The sequence below is a fragment of the Notolepis coatsorum genome (assembly GCF_963971535.1).
Source record: "Notolepis coatsorum genome assembly, chromosome: 7".
Classification (NCBI taxonomy): domain Eukaryota; kingdom Metazoa; phylum Chordata; class Actinopteri; order Aulopiformes; family Paralepididae; genus Notolepis; species Notolepis coatsorum.
Genome location: NC_140171.1, coordinates 146,247,304 through 146,266,785, shown reverse-complemented (window position 1 = coordinate 146,266,785; position 19,482 = coordinate 146,247,304).

Genomic DNA, 19,482 nt, shown 5'->3' with positions numbered 1-19,482 from the left:
CACACCGCTTGCACCCACCTCTGCTGTTCTTACCACCAATCGGAAGCTCTCATTCGTTTTTTTACTTCCGGAATGTCGGCCATTACTCTACTACCGGAGCTCAGGCTAATAGCGTTAGCTCCCCGCCAGCCACATTGACGAGTACCAGCGCTTATACATTACTGGCAAATGTCTTGTTGCACTTGTGGCAACGAGCGTTGTCAACATCGACTTTAATAAAATAGACCCAGACTTTTGAACGTTTCGTTCTGTCCGCCATGATGAGAGCAAAGCTGTCTGTACTGTAGCCTACAACTTGAGGAATGTTCTGAGTGTGTGTGTGTGTGTGTGTGTGTGTGTGTGTGTGTGTGTGTGTGTGTGTGTGTGTGTGTGTGTGTGTGTGTGTGTGTGTGCACAGCCCGCTCCTCACGCAGGCAGAGAGAGACCGAGGGAGGAGAGATATAGAAACGTTTAAATTCCTAAAAAAAAAACTCCATAATTTCTCGAGTACCGATAGCAAAACCGATAACGTCGGAGCTTATTAATACTCCCGTTTAGAACCGGGTTTCGGGGGGGCATCCCTAATTATGACATCATACTGTGACATCACAAATGTTCTAGAATGTTTGATTATGACATCATACTGTGACATCCAGTGATGGGAATAACAGTGTTATAAATAACGGCGTTACTAACGGCGTTAGTTTTTTCAGTAACGAGTAATCTAACGGATTACTCTTCCAATCTTAATAACGCCGTTACCGTTACTGCCAAAAAATGCGGCGCGTTACTATGATTGAAGCTGTTTTTTTCATCAGACAGATCTCTGTGCCGAGAAGCAATACTTTTTTTCCTTGGTCAGTGGGTGCTGAGATGCAGATCCTTCCTCGTGACGAGGACGTTCTTCACAATCAACTGTTGTTTACAGTTCTCATATCTAACTCTAGTTCTCCACATATTTATTGTCTCTTTTGTGTGAAATATCATAAGATATGCTCCAATCATGTTTATTATATTTCTATTCAATTACTCATTCATGAAAACCTAGGTACAGGCACCAACATCACCATTCTAGGTTCAATAGAATAAAAGTTATGACGCGTAATTAGAAATGAATACAGAAATTGGCAGCCATCTTTGATTTTTGCCGTACCAGAATATTCAAAACATCAATATTTGAACTCCAGTTGATTCCTCACACAGTATTGACTTAAAATAGCAATAAACAATTATATTACACAGCAATTGTGTGAACATTAAGAAAACATTTATTAAATTAAAACTGGTTTCTTGACACTCGAGCCAAAATTGTTCTATAGACTTATCTTCAAATTAGACGTGAAAACGAAACTTTCGCATCCATTTGAAATGAGTGTCCAGGCGCCCCACTATCGTCTTGTTGCCACAAATGACCACAGTGTTGCACTTCAGGCAGCTCAGGGCACAAGGTCAGGACTCTAACGAGGAGAGAATAGAAGCAGCTTTCTATATTTAGGCCCTTCTGGCCACTGGCCCACTAGTATTTTAATGGATTTAAAGGGAAAAAAGCTCCTGGCTTTCATGTTATTTTGAAGGTGCTGGTGATGGAGGCGTGGCCAGCAGTGTTCTGTCTGCTCCTGAGGGACGCGGCTAAACCCCTGTCCTAAACCCCGCCCTCTTTTCTTCATCCTCCAATCACAACTGTTGTTTCCCTCTGACAAAGAAAGGATGGACCACCTGACTTCCCATGTCGTGTGGAGTGATGGAGGTGAGGAGGGGGGGGGGGAATACAACATTGTAATGTTTAACCCTTTCACTACCACATGCCAGCCGGTTAACCCTTTCACTGTGACAATACAGAAGGTTAGCCCTTTACTATCACACAACCGCGATGCTAATGATGGAGCATCGCCGTCGGTTGTGTGATAGTAAAGGGCTAACCTTCTGTCGTGTGGCAGTGAAAGGGTTAATGCTGCTCGTCTGGTGCTACACAACTTCACAGGGTCTGAGCAGATCGCGTTACGGGTCCCTGTGAGATGTAATGAAGTCAGTGACTAGTGGGGGGGGGGGGGGATACGTTCACCAGAAACACCCTATAGGAAGGGATTCCTGAAGCCCCTCCCTCCTCTCTGAGCTCCCTGTTTACCCTGCTTCAATCACAGCCAAATCCCTCTAATGCCATCACCACCACCACGCTGCCCCCCCCTCTAATGCCATCACCACCACCACGCTGCCCCCCCCTCTAATGCCACCACCACCACCACGCTGCCCCCCCCCTCTAATGCCACCATCACCATGCTGCCCCCCCCCCCTTTAATGCCATCACCACCACCACGCTGCCCCCCCCCCCCCTCTAATGCCATCACCACCACCACGCTGCCCCCCCCCCCCTCTAATGCCATCACCACCACATATGTCATATATTAAATGCATGCTTAATGAAAGGTGTTTATCCCACTGTCTGGAAAGATGGTAAAATTATTCCCTTACCTAAAGATGGCAGACTAGCACTCACTGGGAAGAACAGTAGACCTATCGCTATTCTCCCAGTTCTCAGTAAACTGATGGAGAGAATAGTCCACTCACAAATACAGGATTACTTTGACTGTAACGGGTGGAACACAAGTTTTCAAAATTCTTACAAACCTAATCATTCCACTTGTTCTGCCCTTACAGTAATGACAGATGACTGGCTCAAGGAAATTGATAACTCAAAGATGACTGGTGCAGTATTACTTGATTTTAGTGCTGCATTCGATGTCATAGACCATGATCTGCTCATCGGTAAACTAGAATGCTATGGGTTTTGTCCAACAGCCATCATATTTATGAAGAGTTATCTCACAAGTAGGACACAAAGGGTGTATTACACTGGCAGCTGGTCTCACTCTAAGGCAGTGATTCCCAACCTGGGGTCCGCGGACCCCCTCGGGGTCCGCCAAGGGGCGCAGGGGATCCGCCAGACCACAGATGATTTGAGGTATTTTTTAATTTTTTTTAGAGAGAAATATTTAATTAGCACATTTTTATCATCAGAAGCATGAATAGTCTCTCCACTACAATACAAAATAAAGATAAATAAATAAACATCTAGACATGATTTTTTAACATTAACAGTAGGCTACCGGGTAGCCGCTAAAACGCGAAGCAGTTGACTGTATCACTTTCCGTAGCTAGCCTAGCACGCTAGTTAACTTTCTCGGCTCGTCTGCAGTCAGCCGCCAGAGGCGAAAATGTGTGACAAACGAAAAGGAGATGACGGCAGCTCATCTGCAAAAAAAGTGAGGACCTACAGCAATCGCGAAAATTACATCACCATGGGCTTCACTGAGGGACCAGACAAACGACCTGAGTGTGTGATTTGTGGAGAAAAGTTGGCAAACTCGAGCCTGAAGCCCAGCAAGCTGAAGAGACATCAGGTGTCTAAGCACCCAGAAACCGTTGGGAAGGATCCAGACTTTTTTCGGAGGAAAGAACAGTCTCTCAAGGCGAACAACCCGTTGATGTTAGAGTAGCGTGGAGCAGGGGTGGCAGTGATTTACAGAAGGCTACCGAAGCCTCCTTTGAGTGTTCGCTTTTAATTGCAAAAGCAAAGAAACCGCACAATATTGGCGAGCAGCTCATCAAACCAGCCTGCATCAAAATGGTTTAGAAACTGTGCGGCCCACAGGTGGCGGATAAACTAAAATCAGTACCACTCTCGAACAATCTAGTGAAAGACCGAATTGATAAGATGTCAAGTGATTGCGAGCAGCAGCTGTCAGAAAATCTTAGAAAGGGTCCATTTGCCATACAACTTGATGAAACTACAACTGTCGCAGACGAGGCTGTGCTCATCGTTTATGTGCAGTATATCGAAAATGAGGATCTGAAGCAGGACATTCTCATGTCAGTCAACCTTACTACCACCACTTGAGGTGAGGATATTTTTACTGCAGTGGATTCTTACTTCATTCAACATAAATGCAAACCGTTCACCATTAGGGCCTGATTTGAGAGGATGAATACAGGATTTGAATATTGGCCAACATTTTGAAATACATATGGTGCAAGATGAGATTTGTTGATTGAAGGCACAAGTCAAAGAAGCATAGTGGGTCTAATTATGATGCATATGCCTGTGTATAAGCAGTTTGTTATTAAAATGACAAAAAAAAGTATTAAAATGACAGAAAAAAAGTATTTTATGGTATTTTATTAGGAGGGGGGTCCAGGAATTTCATCAGAGATGTTTGGGGGTCCCTGGGGGGAAAAAAGGTTGGGAACCCCTGCTCTAAGGTCTTAGACTGCGGGGTCCCACACGGGAGCTGCCTAGGACCACTCCTATATACGCCATCTTCACAAACGACTTACCATCAGTTCTGTGTAAAGCAACTGTATGTTGTAGTTTTGGCTGGGTTCCGTATAGCAATAACTTGACAACACACACAAGCTCAGTTGGTAGCCACAGCAACAGGTTTAGTGAGCGTCAGGTCAGGAATGCACCACAGACATAATTAGTCGATCACAACACTCTTCAACACACTGCTCTTAATCGAACCCGAGTACCATATATCACATCCCCCTTTCTTAAGGAAAAGTTATTACTTATAGTAAAAGTTATTACTCTCTTACTGCAGACCAGAATTAGCAAAATACTTCAATCACTTTTCCCAATAGCTTACCAACAGGAATACTGTAACAAATAATAAATTCATATTGTCAGTATCAGTTGCTTGGGGCCAGAGGTTCCAGAACATAACCCACCGGTGGAGCTCAACCTTCAGCGTTGGCTCATGTCATAATCGATGTCGCTGTATCTCACAGGCGGCACGACAGCTCTCTCAGATCTGGTGCGGCATGTAGGGGAGTCGCCCGTGCTGGACTGGGAGGGCTGGTTCTGGCCAGGCGGCTCATCCCGCAGAGTCCGTGGCTCGTCCCGCAGAGTTTCTGGCTGGTCGATGGACTCAGGATCAGCATACTCAGGATCAGCATTCTCAAGCAGACTTGGATGAACCGTCCTCAGGTGGCATCTGTTTCTCCTGAAGATCACGCCTGCCGGTGATTCCACACTGTAAGAGCGTGGCTCTACTCTCTTGCTCAACACGACAGCAGGCTTCCAGCCTTGCCTTGTTTTCATGTGTACTGTGGTTCCAGGAGTCAGTACAGATAGTGGTCTGGTACCCCCATTGTAGTACTTCTCCCGTCGTGCCTGCAGGTGTTGGAGCCTGTTATGTATGTTACTTGGGGTGGATGGCTGCAACACTGCGCTGGTGCACGGCAGCGGGCTCCTCAGGACACGTCCCATCAACATCTGCGCTGGGGAGACATCTAGGCCTGTCACTGGTGTGTTTCTCAATGACAGCAAAGCCAGATGCGGGTCAGTGCCTGTCTTAGCTGCCTTCTTCAGTGTGCGTTTCACCATTTTGACCATACTCTCAGCAAGGCCATTGGACTGTGGGTATCCAGGGCTAGAGTGTGTGATTTTGATTCCCCATTCTGCAGCAAACTTCTGCATCTCACAGCTCGCAAAAGGAACATGATCACACACTAGCTCTTTGGGAATCCCATGTCTGGAGAAGACTGACTTCAGCCTTTGTATGACTGAGTGGGCAGTCTTGTCTGGTAGGTTTAGCACTTCTGGGTACTTGGTCAGGTAGTCAACAATCACTAGATAGGATTGTCCATGCAGCTCAAATATGTCAGTCCCCAGTTTCATCCATGGCAGTTCTGGTATCTCATGTGACTGGAGAGGTTCTCTTTGGTTTTGTGGCTGCATCTGTTGACATGTGGCACACATTTCCACTTTTTTCTCTATGTCTTGTGCCATTCCTGGCCAGTATAGGACCTTCCTTGCATGGGCTTTCATTCGCTGGACACCTTGGTGTGCAAGATGCAATTTATCCATGATTACTGCTCTCATGCTCTGAGGAATAATGATCTTGTCTTCCGTTATTACTACACCATCTCTGATGCTCACTGTGTGACGCATCGGCCAGTATTGGTGTAATATGCCATCACAGCGTTGTCTCCTTTCTGGACAGCCCTTTTGGTGTGCTTGTATCACTGCCTGCAACACTTTGTCTGCTGCAGTTGCTTGCTGGAGTTGCTTGAGCATGTTTTCACTCAACGCATCTGTGGCCTCCATCGCATACACCACTTTCTCCTCAAACAGATTCTCAGTGAGATCTCCAACGTGCCCTTTCACCACTGCACGAGAGAGTGTGTCGGCAACATGCATGTCTTTTCCTGGAGTGTATGTGATTTCAAGATCATAGCACTGCAGCTGGAGAAGCATCCGCTGTAGTCTAGCTGGTGCTTTGCTTAGATGTTTCTTAAAGATGACTTCCAGAGGTTTATGATCCGACTGCACACTCACTGTCTGCCCATATATGTACTGATGGAACCGCTTGGCTGCAAACACAATCGTCAACAGCTCCTTTTCTATTTGAGCATAGTTTTAGCTCAGCGGGTAGCCTTCCTGTAGAAGACACGCCCCCAATCCATCTTTAGACGCATCCGCTTGGATCGTCAAGGGTTTGTGTTTGTCATAAAACTTGAGACTTGGGGCTTGAATGAGAGCAGCCTTCAGGCTCTCCAGCGCTGCATCATGTTCATGGGCCCACTGCCATGCTGCCTCCTTTCTCAGCAGCTGTCTCAGAGGAGCAGTTATTGTGGCTTCCCCTGGAATGTATTGGGCCAAGTATCTTGTCATGCCTAACAATCTCTGGAGGCCTTTCTTGTCTTCCGGTGCCGGCATGTTGGCGATGGCTATCACATTTGCATCATCAGGTTTAACAACCTCTGGTGTGATGATGTGGCCCATGTATTTCACTGTGTCGACTTTGAACTGGATTTTGTCTTTGTTGAACTTGACATTGGCAGCTTGTGCCCTCTTCATGACCTGCTGGAGGATCTCAGCATGCTCTTGGTCTGAGGATGCAGTGATTATCATGTCATCAGCTATGATATGTACACCTTCTATGTCACCGAAGGTCTCACTGTTCTTCTGCTGAAACACTTCACTGGCTGACTTGATGCCAAATGGCAATCTCTTAAAGCCGTAGCGGCCCCATGGTGTGTTGAATGTACACAGCTCAGATGATGGCTCATCCAGTTTCACTTGCCAATATCCATCCTTCTCATCCAGAATGGTGAAGATAGATTTCCCTGCCAGTTTGCAGCAGACATCGTCTAGAGTGGGAATGGAGTAATGTTGCCTCTGTATGGCCTTGTTCAGATCAGAGGGGTCCAAGCACACCCTGAGTTGAGTATTTTTTTTTCTGTGATCACCAAACTGCTCACCCATGCTGTTGGGTCATTAACAGGGGTTATTACATCTGCTTCCACAAGGTGGCGCAGTGTGACCTTCAGCCTGTCCAGGACAGCAAGGGGAATCTTCCTGCACCCATGTACCACAGGTGTAACTGCCGGGTCAATGTGTATGTGATGTACACCCGGGAACTCACCCAGCCCACAGAAGAGAGATGGGTACATCTCCAGCAACTCCTCTTTAGTGGCTGGAGGTCTCTTCAGCTTCTCTGTTGTGGCTGGAGGTGTCTTCTCAAGTGCATCAATTCGTTTCACAAGCCGCAGTACTTCACTTGCTTCTCTGCCCATGATCGGCATGGTTGACTGGTTGATCACATAGAAATCAAGCTTGGCTTTAGCCTTAGCAGTTTCACACATCAGTGTCACGGTCCCTTCAGGCTTCAGACGGTTCCCTCCATACGCTACCAGCACTGTTCTTGTGGGCTGTAGCTGGATACGACCTGGAAATGTCTTTACAATGGACATAGGCAGCACGTTTCCATCCGCCCCTGTGTCAATCTTGAATTTGACCGGGACATTCCTCACATTGGCCACAGTGTACCATGCAGTGTCTTTACTTTTAGTGACTGCATCCACTTCCACACATGACACAGTACCTATAAACAGTGAGTCTACATCTACCTCAGTCTCAATGTTGTGGACACCACGTCTTATTACTGTTCTGTATGTTTGGGTGCCCGTCCTGTCAGCTGGTGTGGAACACATCCTTGCAAAATGGTTTTGCCTGTTACATTTGTGGCATACAGCACCATAAGCCGGACACTCGCATGGTTCATGTGTTCTCCCACACTTGTTGCATTGTGCAATCCACTCTCTGTTTTTCTTTTCTGTCCTCCTGTCTTTGTAGAATCTTCCCCTCTCTGGTTGAGCTGGAGCTCTACTTATGGCTTGCACATATGATTCCCCCACAGCCTGTGTTGTTTGCATAGCTTGCATCTGGCTCCTCGCAGCTTCTGATGCTCTGCACACATCTACTGCTTTCTCAAGGGTTAAATTCTTCTCCCTCAGTAGCCTTTCTTTCAGAGCAGCATTATTCAGGCTGAACACCAATTTATCTCTGATCATTTCGTTCTCACTTAATTTAAACTCACAGTTTCTGCTCTTCTGGCGCAGTTCCGTGACAAACTTGTCCACTGTCATCCCATCAGCCATAGAATGGGACCAGAACTGGTACCGTTCAAAAACAATATTCTTCTGTGGGCTGCAATATGTTTCAAAAGCCTTGATCATTGCATCCACTTTCTTATCGTCACCCCCAACAAATGTGAACGTGTTGAATACATCCAAAGCATCTTCACCAATTGTGTGTAACAGTATGGCCACTTTAATTGTTTCATCCTTTGCAATTGCTCCAGTGGCTGTCTAATACAGTTGAAAACGCTGCTCCCACCTGCGCCAATTCTCGGCCAGGTTTCCTGTGAGTAGCAGCGATGACGGTGGTTTGAGCTGCTCCATCTCCTCTGTTCTGTGCTCTGCTGCCCCGTCCAGACACTATTGCTAGCGTTAGCAACAACTAGCCCAACAAAAGTTCATCACTCACTCCGCAAATCCGCTGGGTTTTATAATCCGTGAGATCGGCGTGCGTAGAGTGAAGATTCAGCCACTTCTGACACCATGTTGTAGTTTTGGCTGAATCCGTATAGCAATAACGATGTATATAACCTAGTTATATGAGTACTGGCTAAGCGTCCCGCTCTTAAGCCATTCCGAGATATACCTCATCTCATGTACCTACTGTACACCATCAACGAAAAACAAATACACCCATCACCTGCCGGGCTCCGCCCCTATAGAGGCGTACTCTATAAGACATTAGGCATGGTCACCAAACACTCTTCCTCGCAAAAAACCTGTTTCCAGGAAAAGATTCCTCAAGGGAACTCAGGGCCGCTTAAGAGCGGGACGCTTAGCCAGTACTCATATAACTCGTTATATAGTGTACTTGGCCATCGCGTCCCGCTCTTAAGCCATTCCGAGATATGGGGTAGAGCGGACGCGAGGCCCGACAGATGCACCCCCTGAGGACCCGTAAGCCCACATCAAGGGGTTGGGGAGTCCCGTCACCCCATCCTTCCTAATGAAGGGGGGACGCAGTCAACTCCACCCGAGTGCGAGCAAGAGGGAACTAGAACCCCTTGAACACACAGCACAGGCGGAACCACGTGTGACCCAACACACTGTGGCCCATACCCACACACCCCTGCTACCCTACCAAAGGACAGGAAGCAGGAGAGGCCACACACCCCAGAACCGCCTGGGAGACAGAACCCCCGGTCATGTCCATGAGGTAAAACCTTACAAAGGGGCCCGGGGAGGACCATGAAGCTGCAGCACAGATGTCCTCCACCGAGGCCCCACCCAGCAGAGCGGCAGAGGCTGCCACCCCACGAGTGGAGTGCGCCCTGACGCCCCCAGGGGGATCCAGCCCGGCCAACGTGTAGCAGAGGGCAATGCCCTCGCACAACCAATGGGACAGGCGCTGTTTCAATAGTGCCTTACCGGCACGAGAACCACCGTGACAGACAAAAAGCTGATCGGTAACCCTGAGGTCCTGAGTACGGCTGAGGTAAATACCCAAAGCACGGACCGGACATGACAGGTGAAGGCCCGCATCTAACTCACTAGCGTGAGGAGGAGGATGAAACGCCTGAACTACAATATCCCTGGAGCGGAAGGAATTCCGGATATTTTTAGGCACGAAGGCAGGATTAGGCCGCAGAGTGGCACCACAATCGGAACGAAAAGACAGGCACTCTGGACGTACCGAAAGAGCACAGAGCTCACCCACGCGTTTAGCGGAGGTGACGGCCAGCAAGAACGCGGTCTTGAACGACAGCTGTCCCAACGGCGCTTGCTCAAGCGGCTCAAACGGGGCCAAGGACAACCGACCGAGGACCAATTGAAGATCCCAACTCGGAGCCAAAGAGCATTGCACCGGCTTAACGCGTCGAGCGCCAAGCAGGAAACGCTTCACAAGAGGATGGCTGAACAAGACATCCCCCTCAAATCCCTCATGATAGGAGGAGCTGCTGCATATACCGTCACCATCGAAGCCGACAGTCTAGCAAGGAGAGACTGGAGGTAACCAAGGACAGCATCCAGGGGGCAAGAGACTGGGTCCCGGCCCCCCGCCTTACACCACTCTTGGAACATACGCCATCTGCCCGCGTAAAGCGCGACAGTGGAGGGAGCATGCGCATTCCGGATGGTATCAACCACAGAAGGGTCCATCCTCTCCAGACTTACCCTTCCACCAGCCACACCATCAGACGTTGGCCCAACACCGGGTACTGAAACAGCGACCTGTGTTGCTGAGAGAGGGCCGTCGCCGACCAAGGAATAACCCAAGGCGGAGCGACCAGTAGCTGGATCAAGACCGGGAACCACACTGCCGTGCCCCGGTCCGGTGCGACCAGGATCACCGTCCTGCGCTCCCTCCGTATCCGCTCCAACAGCTGACTCAACAGCTGTACAGGAGGAAAGGCGTACAGAAGACCGGGCGGCCATGGAAAGATCGAGAAGGCATCCACCCCCAAGGGGGGATGATCTGCCCGACTGACCGAGAACCACAAGGGGCACTTGTGAGAATGTCGGCTCGCAAACAGATCCACCGAGGCCTCCCCGGAGCGATCCCAGATCTGTCTGACTATATCGTGGCGGAGTTCCCACTCGTCATAACGAGGACCGCCCCGAGACATCATATCTGCGCCCACATTCTCTACACCAGGGTTGTGGAGCGCCCTCAGACTGCGCAGCCTGCGAGATGCCCATAGCCAAAGTTCGACCGCCGAACGAGTCCCACCCTGTCTGTTGATATACGCTGCTGCCGTCATACTGTCCGTTCTGACCAGAACGTGCTCACCTACCACCAGGTGGTCGAACCGTTTGAGGACCAGGAGGACCGCCTTCAATTCCAACACATTGATGTGCGGGGTAGACGGGCCAGCATGGATCTTCGTCCAGCTGCCCCCCACTGCGTTGGTCCGACACGTCCCTCGCCAACCCGTGAGAGAGGTGTCGATGAAGACCGAGGCGTGTGAGCGCCTGCTGCCCATGGGGACCCCAATGGTGAGGATACCCAGCCTCCTCCAATGGGCGAGATCTCCCCATATCGACAAAGGAACCATCAACCGTTTCCATTTGTCCCTCACCGGATCTATTCCCATAGAGAAAAACCACCTCTGTATCCTCTTCATGAAGAGGAGGCCAAGAGGAACCACCGTGTGAGCAGATGCCATCATACCGAGCAGGCGCATCACTTGCAGCGCCGTGACCGTCCCTCCCAGACGGAAACCGAGACACCCTCCGCTGCTCCGAGAGGGTTACAATCATGGGCCTTGACCTCAGCGTCAAGCCCAAGTATTCCAAATGTTGACTGGGAAGAGGTGTACTCTTCTTCCAGTTCACAGCAAAACCCAGCCTGGTGAGGAATTCCACCACCAGCCTGGTATGAGACCTGGCAACCTCCTCCGACCGGCTGATGAGTAGAATGTTGTCGAGATAGAATAGAACCCGTATTCCCCGACGACGTAGAGGCTCCAGCGCAGTCGCTACGCACTTGTTGAATGTGCAGGGAGCCAGAGAATAGCCGAACGGCAACCTCTGGTACTCGTACGCTACGCCCTGAAACAGGAACCGCAGGAACTTCCTGTGAGGAGGGAAAATCGGGATGTGAAAATACGCATCCTTCAGGTCTATGGAGGTGAACCAGTCTCCCCTTCTGACAGCAAGCAGCAGGAGTTTGACGGTCAACATTTGAACGGTCTCGCTACAATCATACGATTGACCGTGGACAGATCCAGTATAGGTCTGACCCCCCCCTTTTTCTTGGGTACCAGAAAATAACAGGAGTAGACGCCTGACATCGCGTCCTCTCTCGGGACCACGACTACGGCCTGCTTCGACAACAGAGATTGGATCTTGTTGGCCAGGGCTGTCACTGCTTCCGACCCTGACAATAGGGTCGGCACCAAACCTGAGAACGGAGGGTGGGGTTGTGCGAACTGCAAAACAAGCCCCCGCCTCAATGTTCTCTCTATCCACCCCTCCAAACGGCATTCTTGTCGCCATATGTGAAAATAATCCCACAGCGCACCCACCGTCAACTGACGCTGGGCCGCAAGGAACAGTAGCTAGTTGGCCCGGTCCCTCCCGCTGTGCGACGCACCCAAGGGGGGACCCCGACAGAAAGGACCAGTTTGATACGGGAGAAGCTGCCATCAAACTCGTTGACACACACCCCCCCCTGAACACCCATCTAGCGCATGCTGAGGAGTTGTTCTACAGCTAGACACGCAAGGCATGAGGACCCCATGGGCTCCTACACGCCGTAGCCCTGCAGTGATATTGCTATCACACAAATCACGCACGCCTCTCCTTTGCAGACCACTGCCGCTCTCACGGGAGTGGGAGGCGTCAGCGTGACACCCCGCCTGGTGAAGGCGAGGCCGGGGTAACCCTTGCTGTGCATTCAACTGAAGAGGCCTCGAGTCCCCCTGCTGACCACTGTAGCTAGTGGCAGCCGTAACACCAGGCTCACCCATCACACAACGTGTGGTGCAGGAGCCACGCGACAGCACAACATTCTCACGGACAGACCCAGGGTCAGCCATCAACTGGGTGTCAGCCCCTGTCCCCATGAGAAGTGAAAAGTGGGGCCGCATGCGCTTCAAAGAAGGAAAACGATCAGAGCCCCACTTCCGTGGGTAACGGAGAGAGGATTGAACGGGGAGGGGCTGCTCGCGGCAGAATGACGACGGCGTGTTTTATCCAAGCCGAATACACCCAAAATGGCCGATCCCTCGGCCGCCAAGGCTGTCGGCCTTGTGGATCCCCGTTGACTCTCCGCCCAGGGTACCACTGGCGGGGGAAACATGGCCGCCTGTCGAGGGCCTCGCCACAGTCGTTGACGAGGCCGTGCTCCAACCTCTGGCTGCACATCGTGAGGCGGTCTGGAACCCAGATCAACAACCGCCTGCGCCTCCACAGAACGACCAAAAAGTCCTTCCGTGGAAAAAGGAGTCGTGAGGAGAGAAAACCTATCCTCTTCCCCAAGTCTGCCTTCTACCACCTCAGGAACATCTCCCGTCTCCGACCCTCACTCTCAGACTCTGTGGCGGAGACCCTGATCCACTCATTTGTCACCTCCCGGTTGGACTATTGTAATGGAGTCCTGTTCGGGGTACCCAGCAAAGCCCTGGACAGGCTCCAGTATGTCCAGAACTCAGCTGCCAGGGTTCTCACTCACACCAAGCCCTGGCAGCACATCACCCCCACCCTCATCCATCTCCACTGGCTTCCAGTCAGGTTCCGCATCACCTTCAAACTCCTGCTCCTCACCTACAAATCCCTCCATGCCCTCGCCCCCCGGTACCTGTCTGATCTCCTCCACCAGTACACTCCATCTCGGAACCTACGATCCTCTGATCTAGGTCTCCTCTCCATCCCTCGCACCAGGTTACGGACTTTTGGGGACAGAGCCTTCAGCGTGGCGTCCCCTACCCTCTGGAACTCTCTCCCCCCCGAAATCCGCAACGCCCCAACCCTGGACACCTTCAAATCCGCTCTAAAAACACACCTCTTCACCAAGGCTTTCCCCATCAGTTAGTTTTAGATTAAATTAGGTCCATTATCCCCTACTTTCCCTCATCCCCTCTTCCCCCTCCCCCCCTACTTTCCTTGCCCTATTTTTTGTCCTGATTGTAAAGCGACCTTGGGTTCTATGAAAGGCGCTATATAAATTTGATTTATTATTATTATTATTAAGAGGAGAGTGCTCCAACCAGACATGCCTAATAACAAACGTTGATAGCATCCTAATCCTCCCCGCAGTTATAGCTTGCGACTGAGTCAAGATCTCTATAACACCACAAACATGCAACATGTTTATAATGTCGGCTGGACCCATAGCCCCACTACCCGACGCCAATGTGGATAGGAAAATAGCCAGCTGAGCCATAACACTGGCCGCCGCTACAAACCATCCTGCAGCAGTATACCACTCATCCGTCCATACTGCCACCCTCCGTGCCGATTCACAGGATCAAAGCTACCTGGCTACTTAGCCACGGTACACCTGGCCTGCACCCTGTTGTTAGCCCTTTTACCCGTAAAAAAGGTAAATAAGACTCAGCGAAACCCCCCACATTAGCAACCGACTGACCTTCATCAATGAACCGGGCAAGAGGAGGGAAAAGCGGCAACGTCCCGCGGCGGGGAATATTAGAACGACCCATTTCAGCATTAGCATTAGCATTAGCAGTAGCATTAGTAGCATTAGTGTTAGCAGCATGCTCCAGGATAGCCAGGAAATCGTCCACTGCAGTGGAACGTTCACCAAGCCACCCTGCCCCTGGCGCCGAAACACACTCCACAGCATTACTAACACCAACATCAATGCCTGATGACACAGGGCCTACCTGTGTACAAGCCGGCTTGATAGCCAAACCTTGCACGCTGCTCCTTGATCTGCTGCCACCAGACGAAGAAACATCAGAATAGCCCCGACGTGTCGCTGAAACATGCCCCGAAGATTCCAGGGGTAAGCAAACCTCCGGTAAACATTCAACATTACGCAATTTCTCTAATCTTTTCATAGCACTAGTTACATAGGGCGCTTTGTGACCGCTATGATGGAAACGAAATAGAGGAAGAGTGTTTGGTGACCATGCCTAGTATCTTATAGAGTATGCCTCTATATGGGCGGGGCCCGGCAGGTGATGGGTGTATTTGTTTTTCATTGATGGTGTACAGTAGGTACATGAGATGAGGTATATCTCGGAATGGCTTAAGAGCGGGACGCGATAATATAACATGTAACTGTGATTAAGACCTATAATAATAATAATAATAATAATAATAATAATAATAATAATAATAATAATAATAATAATAATAATAATAATAATAATAATAATAATAATAATAATAATAATAATAATAATAATAATAATAATAATAATAATAATAATAATAATAATAATAATAATAATAATAATAACATGTAACTGTGATTAAGACATATAATAATAACATGTAACTGTGATTTAGACATATAATAATAACATGTAACTGTGATTTAGACCTATAATAATAACATGTAACTTTGATAACTGTGATTAAGACCTATAATAACATGTAACTGTGATTAAGACCTATAATAATAACATGTAACTGTGAATAAGACCTATAATAATAACATGTAACTGTGATTAAGACCTATAATAATAACATGTAACTGTGATTAAAAACTATAATGATAACATGTAACTGTGAATAAGACCTATAATAATAACAACATGTAACTGTGAATAAGACCTATAATAATAACATGTAACTGTGATTAAGACCTATAATAATACCATGTAACTGTGATTAAGACCTATAATAATAACTGTGAATAAGACCTATAATAATAACATGTAACTGTGATTAAGACCTATAATAATAACATGTAACTGTGAATAAGACCTATAATAATAACATGTAGCTGTGATTAAGACCTATAATAATAACATGTAACTGTGATTAAGACCTATAATAATAACATGTAACTGTGAATAAGACCTATAATAATAACATGTAACTGTGATTAAGACCTATAATAATAACATGTACTGTGATTAAGACCTATAATAATAACATGTAACTGTGATTAAGACCTATAATAATAACATGTAACTGTGATTAAGACCTATAATAATAACAACATGTAACTGTGAATAAGACCTATAAGAATAACATGTAACTGTGATTAAGGGCCATAAGAATAACAAGTTTCAAGTTTCTTTAATAGTTGTGATACAGAAGTACAGAATACTTTTATACAAAATGCTTCTTACTGTTACGCTCCAGAGACTGTGCAAGACAAGATAAGTATGAAATAAAATAACATAGTATAGCATGTAAATTAGAAGTAAAAAAATGAGGTCACAGTGTTCAGTATAGACATATGTACAATGTTCGATGCAGAATAGACGTAACTGAGTTACCATATAATATACAATATACTATGCAGTGTACTAATATACAATACTATATAGTGCAAGGCAGAAATGGGATGAGGTGCAATTTAGGTACAATTTACAGTAGGTGTACGAGTTGTAGTGCAAATCCTTTATCAATAAATATAAAGTGTGTTTGTGTGATCTAAAGTGGAGAGTGGGTGCTGCAGTGTGTTGTTTGTTTAAGTGAGTGTGTGCGTGTGGGTGTGTGTGCTGTGTGCATTTGATGGTTGTTGCATAGTGTTTATTGTTCGTTTAGCAGCCTGATGGCCTGGGGATAGAAGCTTCTTCTGAGTCTTTCTGTGCTCGCCTTAAGACTCCGGTATCGCTTGCCTGACCACAGCAGTTCAAAGAGGCAGTTGTTCGGGTGGCTGGAGTCCTTGATGATTCTCTTAGCCTTCCCCCTGCACCGCTTGTTGTAAATGTTCTGGAGGGTGGGAAGCCCCCCTCCAATTGTGCGTTCGGCTGAACGTGTCACTCTTTGTAGTCTGCTACGGTCTTGTGCAGTGCTATTCCCAAACCAGGAGGTGATGTTGCCAGTCAGGATGCTCTCTATTGTACATGAGTAGAAGTTCCTAAGGATCTTCTGACTGACTTGGAACTTCCTTAGGCGCCTGAGGAAGTAGAGGCGTTGTCGTGCCTTCTTCACAACACTGTCAATGTGTGTGGTCCATGTCAAGTCCTCGGATATGTGGGCTCCGAGGTACTTGAAACTGTTCACTCTCTCAACCGGTGCCCCGTCGATGCTGAGGGGGCTGTAGTCCTTGACCCCTCGACCTCCTGAAGTCCACAATCATCTCTTTTGTTTTGCTGACATTCAGGGAGAGGCAGTTCTCCTGACACCACTGTGACAGATTCTCTACCTCTTCCAGGTAGGCCCTCTCGTCGTTGGCAGAGATCAGGCCCACCACTACTGTGTCATCAGCAAATTTGATGATTGTGTTGTTGTTCCGCTGTGCCACGCAGTCATGTGTGTACAGGGAGTAGAGGAGGGGGCTCAGAACACAGCCCTGGGGGGCCCCTATGTTGAGCGTGATGGATGAGGAGGTGCAGTTGCCTGCTCTTACCACCTGGGGTCTGCCCGTCAGGAAGTCCAAGACCCACTGGCAGAGGTCATAGTTCAAGCCCAGGTCCCTGAGCTTGGCTATGAGTTTGGAGGGGACCATGGTATTGAATGCTGAGCTGTAGTCGATGAACAGCATTCTCACATAGTTCCCCTGCCTCTTGTCCAGGTGTGATGCTGCTGTGTGCAGCACATGGGCTATTGCGTCCTCCGTGGACCTGTTGGGGCGATATGCAAATTACAGGGGGTCCAGGTTGATGGGGAGGGAGGAACAGATGTAGCCCTTCACTAGCTTCTCAAAGCACTTCATGGCTATGGAGGTGAGGGCTACAGGGCGGTAGTCGTTGAGGGCAAGCGGGCGTAGATTTTTTGGGTACAGGGATGATGGTGGACTTCTTCAGACAGGTGGGGATGACAGCCTGTTCCAAGGACAGGTTGAAGATGTCAGTGAATACCGGGGCCAGTTGGTCGACACAGACTTTTAGGACGCGTGTATGTACAACATGTAACTGTGATTAAGGCCTATAAGAATAACATGTAACTGTATAAGAATAAACTTGACTTGAAGTATTGTACTTACGTTAAGTACATTTTTGATGTACTTGTATTTTACTTGAACATTTCCATGTTAGGGAAACGTATACTTTTGCTCCGCTAGATTTAAAAAGAAGAATAAAAAAAAGCAACACCCTTTTTGAAGAAAACTTTTTTTCTTGCAAAATATGGGATATGTTAATTTTGTAAGTCGTTGAGTTATGATTATTGTTTATGTTGCCTCTTTAAAGCTCACTGTCAAAGGGAAATAGTGCTATGCGTTTTATATGTAGAAAAACGCACACTGATTTCAGATGTTTGATCCTGAGGTCTGTGTACAGTTATACGTGGAAAAGGCTCGTCATTCAGTGATTGAGTCTACACGGTCCTCATTCCTGGCTCAAAGGAAAGAGAACCACGTAGACTCAACCACTAAACTGTGACCTTGTTTAATTTTAAATGCTCTAAACTGTGGTTATTACTCTACATATTAAGCCTCTTACTGGGCTATCTTAAATCTGCATCCGTGTATACCTCCAGTGATGTACCTGAACGCGTTCAATGAACGATCGTTCGTGAACGCGTTCGTATTTTGGGCGAACGTGAACTGAACGGATGTTTTCCCCCCTAAATGAACGTAATTGAGAACGCGTTCATTCTCAGCGCTGTATAACGCTGTTCAAAAGTGCATTCATTCCCAGCACTATATTATAACGGCGTTCAAACATGTGCCAGAATTCATATGCATTTCAGCCGAAAACCCAGTTAAAACACACCGTAGGCTTCAAAATAATGCTGAAAACCACACAATCTGGCAACCGCTCTGGGCGGAGCTTCGGGGAGTCTTGTAGTAGAGCAGCAGCACTCGCGCTTTCAGAAGGCTCTGCACTCGCTCGGAGTCAGACGCTACGACGTCGGTGTATGAGCATTTAAAAGAGTTTTAGTTAAAGTCAGTAAATGTTTTGCACTTTGAATATTGAATTTTGAGGTCAGATTCAGATTCAGAGTCAGATTCAGATTCAGATTACTTTATTCGCCATTTTAGACAGGTACAAAATGGAACGTGATTTGACATTTCAGTGCATACTTTTTTCACAATTAAGAACAATACAACAGTAAATAAATGATTTTAAGTAAAGTGCAAGACAGGACAGAACAGTGAGACAACAATAAGACTGTGAAAGTGCAGTGATTGGGGACATGGATACAGTGCAACACAAAGTTCAAGTCTGGAGGTCCAGCCCTAGCAGCTCGCCATAGAGGGGGGGAGCAGGGGGACACCTGACTCGTTTACCAGGCGAGCTGCTGAGGGGAAGAAACTCTGTCTGTGGCGGGACTTTAGTGTCTTGGGCAGCTGTAGCCGCCTGCCGTGGGGGAGCATGTTGAAGAGGTTGTGACCCGGGTGGGCGGGGTCTGCCATGATCTTCCTCGCCCTCCTCAAGGCCCTGGTGGAGTGTAGGGACTCGAGGGAGGGAAGGGGGCAGCCGATCACCGTCTACGCCGAGCGTATCACCCGCTGCAGCTTGGCCTTGTCTCTGACCGTGGCTGCATGGAACCAGGTGATGATGGAGAGGGTGAGGATGGACTGGATGATGGCGGTGTAAAACCTACCTC